The 8130-nt window shown below is 40.5% G+C and overlaps 1 long non-coding RNA gene across 1 annotated transcript; it reads right to left on the reverse strand.

Moving 5' to 3' along the window:
- Positions 1–450: 450 nt before the first annotated feature.
- LOC139024016 (uncharacterized) lies at positions 451–3434 on the reverse strand. Its single transcript, XR_011475251.1, has 3 exons — positions 1682–3434; positions 1493–1565; positions 451–1285 (listed from the first exon to the last, which is right to left on the reverse strand). It is a non-coding gene; the product is annotated as an uncharacterized lncRNA (long non-coding RNA).
- Between the last annotated feature and the right edge of the window lie 4696 nt (positions 3435–8130).

Raw genomic sequence — 8130 nt, forward strand, 5'->3', positions numbered from 1 at the left:
CCTGAAACAACCAGCAAACCAGGCTGWRGTCTTGTGAAACAGTGYATGTAAAGAATCTAGCTAGCTAAAGARTTACTGCAAACTGAATGTACAATTTTGTAAGCTTGCCTTGCTGATATGTGCCATGCAATGCAGATAGATGAAGTAACATAGCTAGCTAACTATTTTGTTGTTTATTTTGCAGTGGGGGATAAAAATACCTGTATGCCTATGGATGTGTAGCTAGCTATGTAGCTGATCTGTGTATGGACCCTAAAACGTTTGGTATACAGTACATATTAGTTCAGAACCTAGCTATGAACCTCAGCTATCATAGCCAGTTGTARCAACTTCAAAACAGTCTGAATGACATTAATGAAGCCTATGGGTTGAGTAGAATATAATATAACTTTGTGCCAAGYATGCAKGTRGTATATACATGTACTTATTACCACGCATGAGATCCCCACATTGTAGCCTGCATATTTAATATATTCACTGATCATGTYCTGTACCTTGGCAAATAAAGGTGCAGTTCWGGTAWGAATGTCTTTGAGATTKATTTTCAGTCATATCCAATACCAGGAATATCATATTCCAGTCTTTGAATGATGCTGTGTCTGCATGTATGAATACAATTATACATTTCAACAGTGTTTACCAATCTTGGTCCTGGGACATAAATGGTTACACATTGTATCTATGCAATAGACTAGAAACATGATTTAAAGGCTGATTTGTAATTCATATATACAGAAATATAATTTAAAAAACAGTACACTACACGTCCTATGCATCATGTAAATACTCTAAAACCAGTTCATCTCAATATCTAATTTCCTTAATCTGCACTGATCTGATAAACACAGGATAGGTGTAGTATTTAATCAAAGGAGAGACTTAATTTCAACAAGTAGAGAATGTGAAGTGTTATAAATACATAATACATGCATTTATAAATATTATAATTGTTATATTATATTATAAATACAAGTTCAATCTGTACTTCAATGCACATCTGGTGTGCATTATAAAATCAGAGGAAGAAAGAGGAGGTGGCGAGGGAGGTATAAAACACAGAAAGGGAAAGAGGTAAGAACAGAGGAGCAGGGAAGGCAGTATATGATTAATGAATCACAGTGCTACCCTAATATTCTCTCAGTTCATCACAATTACACAATAGTGTCTCTAGTGGTGTCTCCTAACCAGCCTTGGGCTCCCAGTCGGCCCGAAGGTTATCTTAAGAGCGGGTGTGGTGGCGATAACGGGACTGGGGGTTGGCATCCTCTCTCACATCAAAACATACCTGCAGACAAGAGACAGATGGAGAGAAAGAGCATGTTTAAGCCTTGTGTTTTTTTATTGTTATTCTAACACTGTCAGTCATCATAAACATCAGGAGGTGAAATGCAAAACTGACCTTGGATCATTAACTCTGGGACTACTACATCTCTATCTGTATTTCAATGTAAAGCATTGAAATACATGTTGACCCGACCAAGTGACCTCTCACCTCTGATCATGCTGTGCCCTCTATGTAGCCAGTTCAGATGCTGGAGGGGTTCACCGACACCACTGATAATAACCTAGAGGATTTAGGGAGAATGGGAGAGAGGGATGAAGTGAGGAGATATACTGTTATTGTGAATATAAGGTAGTTAAAGGGACAGTGTTCAACAGGAATCTGTGTGTGTGGCCTCACCTGGTGTTCACACTAAGTGGCTGCAGAGTACTTTATGCTGAAAAACATGCAGACATGAGGACAAACAATATAGCGTAGTTATTGAAATAATGAAGTGGTTGGCCCTCTTGCCTATTCTTTGAAGGTGGAAGGAGCCACAGTTATATACCTGAGCCTGCTTACTGCACATAACAATCAATGAGTGTGTAGGTGTGGGTTATAGGGTGTCTAATTGTTCTACATATTTTCAATATGGGTGACGTAAAATAGCCTGTTTTGTTTTTGTACAGACATCACACCCTTACCTYAACAGCACCCTCACCTYAGAAGTWGAAATCAAAGGYAGAGAAACTGGGAATTGAATAACTGCAGTTGACATAGCTAAGTAAATGGAAMAATACTCTTATTGRAATGTGGWTGGCTCTTAAAAGAGCCTTTGGTTGTGCATAGTGTAGTCTATGGTGTTGCCAGGGAACAGCACCCTCTTRGAAGAAGTAGGAGGTGAAGATCTCCCGCACACGGATTGCCTCTCTTGCTGRGTTGTTGGACCCCATCCTTGAAAAATCCTGCAGAGCAGCAGWCTTCTCCTCTGYKKCACWGCMGCGAMCTGCAAATCCCCTCCTGGTCCTCGTGGCCATCCTCATGAAGTTATGCAGGACACAGGTACCCTTCACACGCCTGAATTCCTCCAGGAAGCAYTCCCAGATGGCCCTGGTCACCCAACCTTGCAGTGCCCTACACAGTAACTGTAGGCAATCGTTTTYAAGGAATCTCCAGTTGCAAGGTATCTGTAGGAATATGGAAGATAATGTCATTATTATACTTTTACATCACCAGCTCATTGTGGATTGCTAAAGTATAATATCCCTTATAACAAATCATGATAACATTGGATTGATAGATGCATGTGCACACGCATGTGCATGTGTAGCATGTGACAACAGCAGGATCATATCAAGGATAGCATCACAAATGAATACATAAATACCACTTGAAGCTTAATGATGAGTTGATCATTTGAATCAGCAGTGCAGTGCTAAGGCAAAAGAAAAATGTGCACCCCTTTGCGTCCCCAGGACCAGGACTGAGAACCACTGCTCTTCATTGGGACCTCTTCATCTGCAGACAGGCTTTCACAGCTCTCTGCATCTGAGGACAGAAAACCTTACAAGAAACAGACTTCATTATACTCAAATTAGACCACACAGAATATTATGTTACTATTATATCCGTCCTCACTTTTAGGGACTGGAACTACACAGAATAGCCTACTCTCTCACTTTGACAGTTGGGGCTGCTGGCCTTTCACCCTCCTCTATGGCTGTTACCAGCTACCTACAAATGCATTTTGAGTTTTTTTTAAGGTGATAAATAGATCAAGATAGCTAGCTAATATGAAGTTAGGTAGCTGGTGATATTGAATTCACTTAGCCAGCCTTCTATACAGTATGTAAAGTTGGCTAGATAGCTAGCTAACGTAAACTCGTACATCGCCTTGGTTCGTACAATTGCCCTTATTTTAGCACCCCAAAACGTAATACTTCCAGATCAACTGTAATGTCAATACCATTGTAAAGCACAATTTCTCCCCTTTCCAACAGAATAAATAACATGACCTAAACGCAGCCCGTTTCTGCATAATTCAAGCAGGCAATGAGCCCCTTCGGGTCTTTTTTAAAATGGCGGGTGGGGAAGCGAAACTAATACGTGAGAGTGAGGAGAGATAGTGTGGGAAAATAGCTTTTTTTTCACTCGATCTGTCCAACGTATCACCTTATCGCCTCTAAAATGTAAATAAAACAATATAAAGAGTTTATATAATGTGTCAATACATACCTATTTGAAGGTTTGTGTCGAATTTGAATCGGGTTTTTAGGGCGGTGCTAAAGTGATCTTAGAAGTAAACAGCGGCTTTGAGAATGATGATCGCATGCAATGAAGACGCGACAAAATTACTAGGTATCCCCCCTTACCCCCGTCACTGTCCATTTCTTGTTTTTAAAGGATGAGAGAAGTGCTACACCTGGTGGAGAGAGATTGTAAGACAGAAATAGTTGCTTTATGCGTGCTGTACGTTACGACATGACACGTCTAGATGTAACGGAGGGTCCGTTTTTTCAACTTTTCTCCAATACTATAGAGCCATTACCATGTCGATCAACGCTTGAGTAGAAACGTAGTTCACACCCCCGATTTTGAAGTCCACACAGTCGCTACAGTCCCATTAGTTTTCTTTGTAGCCTCGTTTGAATGTCGCGGTTACGCACATTTGTACGGAATGGGGGTGAGTTTACGTTACACACCATATAAAAATATATAGTATACACAGCGTAAACAGTTATTTTCTAAACTAATGTTAGTCTTCACCAAATGTCAAGTACATAGCTAGACCTATCGCTCTGCTACACAACGTAAGAACCACTAGCCAGACCGGAACACTGTGAAACGTGAAAGCATATTCAAGAATGACAACACCTTACCTGATTGACCAGAAGAAAAAGTCCCGTCTACCAGAGCTCCTGTTTTTCTATGCTGCTTGCTTGCACAATTCTTTTTCAGAACTATAAAACTTTTTGCTGAGGTTAGCTAAGTTAGTGCCAAAACTCAGAGCGCACAGATTTGACATCGGCAAATTTATTTTTTATTCACAGAAGAAGATTCATCAGTCGCAAGTTTAATAAATGAATTGCATTAATTCTCAAATGTAGTTGCATGCTTGCTAATCTTATTGAATGTATTCACATATCATCTTACATGTTTATGTTTGCAAGTGTTGTTGCATTTATTCTCAAAAGTTACGTTTGTAAAAAAAAAAAAAAATGCAACTACAAAATTCATTACATGCTTGTACACTTAAGTCACTATTTTACCTACAAATTTGGGTTTAGGATGAGAGGAATGCATCCAGAGGATAACTGATGTCTGTCTTTCTATATGTCCATCTTTCAGTGAGGTGAGGTATGTTCCTCAGTGTTTGTTTCGACAGAGGAACCACACATCCCCCGGTTCCCTGGTTCTAGAGCTCCTAATGACAGTGTAATATCCGGGGGAAAGTCTACATGACGACAGTCTCGCTTCTTAATATGAAATCTGATGATGTTGCTGAATTATTGGCAAAAACATTTCCTGTGCCCAATGTCATCCTCATTGTCTTTTTATTATCAATCAGCAAGATTGGCTGGAGTGACTACAGTACATCATGCATTACATCCCCCTACAGAGTGCTTACAACTCTTGAACCACTGAAATTCGATTCAAAGCCACACAGTGACAGTGGCTTGATGATCTAACTACAGTAATGATATCAAATACTGTAATACATTTATTACATTTATGGGTGACTCCCAAATGGTCACTGAGTATTTATGAAACCCCCATTTTGATTGTTTTCTGTATAATTCTCTACATATTATTCTGCTTTTCTCCATGTTCTTCTGTAGTGATATAGATGAAACAGAGGCTGCAGTCAGCTGAGAGGATCAGATGTGCTTTTTGTAGAATGTCACGTAGACCAGTATTCCCCTTTTCACTCTGTTTCCCTTTTTCTTTCTTCAACCCCACGACACCCCTCCTCCCTTTCTCTCTCCTGCTTTCCCCTCCAGCTTCCTCTTGTCAAGAGGGGGTTTCTCCCTCCAAATTCACACTGGGACTGTGTGTTAGGTCTTCTATAGAAGGCTGTGAACAAACTGGGCTTAAGTTCAGGGTCGACTCGTGGCCAGTTCCTCTTGGGTAAAAAAAATAATTTCTTAACTTGATGGGTCACAAGACAATTAAAAAGACAAACACACAATCCTGACACCCCCAGTAACCCCCATGTGTCACTTACATAAACCCTTCGAGGGTGAGCTACAGTCTAACAGTATTTATTGCAGGAGGTTTGTCAGGACAATCCCAGCAAACAGGGGACATCCAAAGGACATTGGGAGACGTTCCCATTAGGTCCCTTTTAGGTCCCTTTTAGGGTTTCCGTGAGGATAATTAAACATGACGTTAACACCGGGACCATAAGGTGACGTTCAGTACAGGACCTGGTCAGTCGCAGTATAACATTAGAATAAGGTATTTTGATGTCCACTAGGGAAGGTTACAAATAAGTTTCTATTTGGTTTTGATAGGACGTTATCCTCGGGACATTCAATGACCACTCGGGGACATTTCCGACAGGTCCTAGGTTGTTACAGACAGAACATTACAATAAGATCTTAGCATGACCATAAGGGGACAAAAAGTTCCCCGTGTTGTTATATTCAAGACATTCACCTAACACAAGGGGACATCCAGTACAGGTCCTTATTGGCTACCGCCAAAATGTTACAATAAGATCTTTGAATGACCATTAGGGAACATTCTCCTCTTGAGATCCAACGAACACACAGCATGTTCCGTACAGGTTCTAGTTTGCTCATGCCAGGATATTGTGTGAGAGGGTTTTGTCTAGTTCCTGGTACGCTCCAGGCATGTCATTTTAGGAAATTCTCAGGACAATTGGTGTACCAGTCCTCAGGATGTCACGTGATGGTTACAAGGGAACGTTCTCTGGCGGACTTTTGTCTAGTTCCCTGTAAGCTACTAGGATGTTACTGATGACCATGTCAGGACTTTTTTTATTTTTTATATTCTCAGGACATACATTTTACTAGTACTTAGGAAGTTGTGTGAGGGCCCCAAGGAAACATTATCTAGGGGACCTTTGTTTAGTTCCTTGTAAGTTACCAGGACAACACTGAGAAGACGTCTTCAAGACGTTCTCAGGACATTTGTTTAACCAGTCGTCAGGACATTGCGTGATGGTCCTCTGAGAATGTTCTCTAGGGGGCCTTTGTCTAGTTCAATCAAATTCAATCAATCAAATGTATTTATAAAGCCCTTTTTACATCAGCAGATGTCACAAGTGCTATACAGAAACCCAGCCTAAAACCCCAAACAGCAAGCAATGCAGATATAGAAGGAAAAACTCTCTAGAAAGGAAGAAATGTAGGAAGTAACCTAGATAGGAATACGAATCTGCGGTGTGACCAGTCTTCTTCTGGCTGTGCCGGGTGGAGATTATAAGAGTATATGGCCATTTAAAGCCAAATTGTTCTTCAAGATGTTCATAGATGTTCAAACGTTCATAGATGACCAGCAGGGTCAAATAATAATCACAGTGGTTGTAGAGGGTGCAACAGGTAGGAGGAGTAGGAGTAAATAGGAGTAGGAGTAAATGTCAGTTGGCTTTTCATAGCCGAGCATTCAGAGGCCGAGACAGCAGTTGCGGTACAGAGAGAGATAGAGTCGAAAACCGGTCAGGGTTCCTTAACCGCAGGCAGAACAGTTGAAACTGGAGCAGCAGTACGACCAGGTGGACTAGGGACAGCCAGGAGTCATCAAGCCAGGTAGTCCTGAGGRATGATCCTAGGGCTCAGGTCCTTTGGGAGGGGAGGGAGAGAGAGAGAATTAGAGGAAGCATGCTTAACTTCTTGACGCTAAAATGCAGAATTTTTATGTTTGGAAAAATAACGTTCCCAATGTAAACGGCCTATTTCTCAGGCCCAGATGCTAGAATATGCATATAATTGACAGATTAGGATAGAACACACTCTAAAGTTTCCAAAACTGTCCAAATATTGTCTGTGAGTATAACAGAACTGATTTTGCAGGCGAAAACCTGAGGAAATCCAACCCGGAAGTGCCTCTTATTTTGAAAKATCCCTGTTCCATTGCCTGCCTATCCTCCATTTAAAGGGGTATCAACCAGATTCCTTTTCCAATGGCTTCCACAGGTTGTGAACAGGCTTTAGACATAGTTTCAAGCTTTTATTCTGAAAAATGAGCGAGATTTATCAAAACGCGTCAGTGGATAGCCAGATGTCCTTTGATTAGTTAATGCGCGCGAAAGTTGTAGCTCGACATTTTCTTAATCTATTGTATTGAATAGTTTACCGTCCGGTTGAAATATTATCGATTATTCATGTTAAAAACAACCTGAGGATTGATTATAGAAAACGTTTGACATGTTTCTACGAACTTTACGGATACTATTTGGAATTTCCGTCTGCCCTTCATGACCGCTCGAGCCTGTGGATTTCTGAACATAACGCTCAAATGGAGGTTTTTGGTTATAAAAGTAATCTTTATCGAACAAAAGGAACATTTATTGTGTAACTGGGAGTCTCGTGAGTGGAAACATCCYAAGATCATCAAAGGTAAGCGATTAATTTTATTGCCTTTCTGACTTTCGTGACCAATCTACATTGCTGCTAGGTGTTTGTAATGTTTTGTCTAGTGATCGATAAACTCACACAAACGCTTGGATTGCTTTCGCTGTAAAGCATATTTTCAAAATCTGACACGACGGGTGGATTAACAACAAGCTAAACTGTGTTTTGCTATATTGCACTTGTGATTTCATGAATATACTTTTTWTTTTTTTWAATKTTTTTTGAATTTGGCGCTCTGCAATTCAGCGGTTGTTGATGAAAATGATCCCG

This window comes from Salvelinus sp. IW2-2015, unplaced genomic scaffold (assembly GCF_002910315.2).
Source record: "Salvelinus sp. IW2-2015 unplaced genomic scaffold, ASM291031v2 Un_scaffold813, whole genome shotgun sequence".
Lineage (NCBI taxonomy): Eukaryota > Metazoa > Chordata > Actinopteri > Salmoniformes > Salmonidae > Salvelinus > Salvelinus sp. IW2-2015.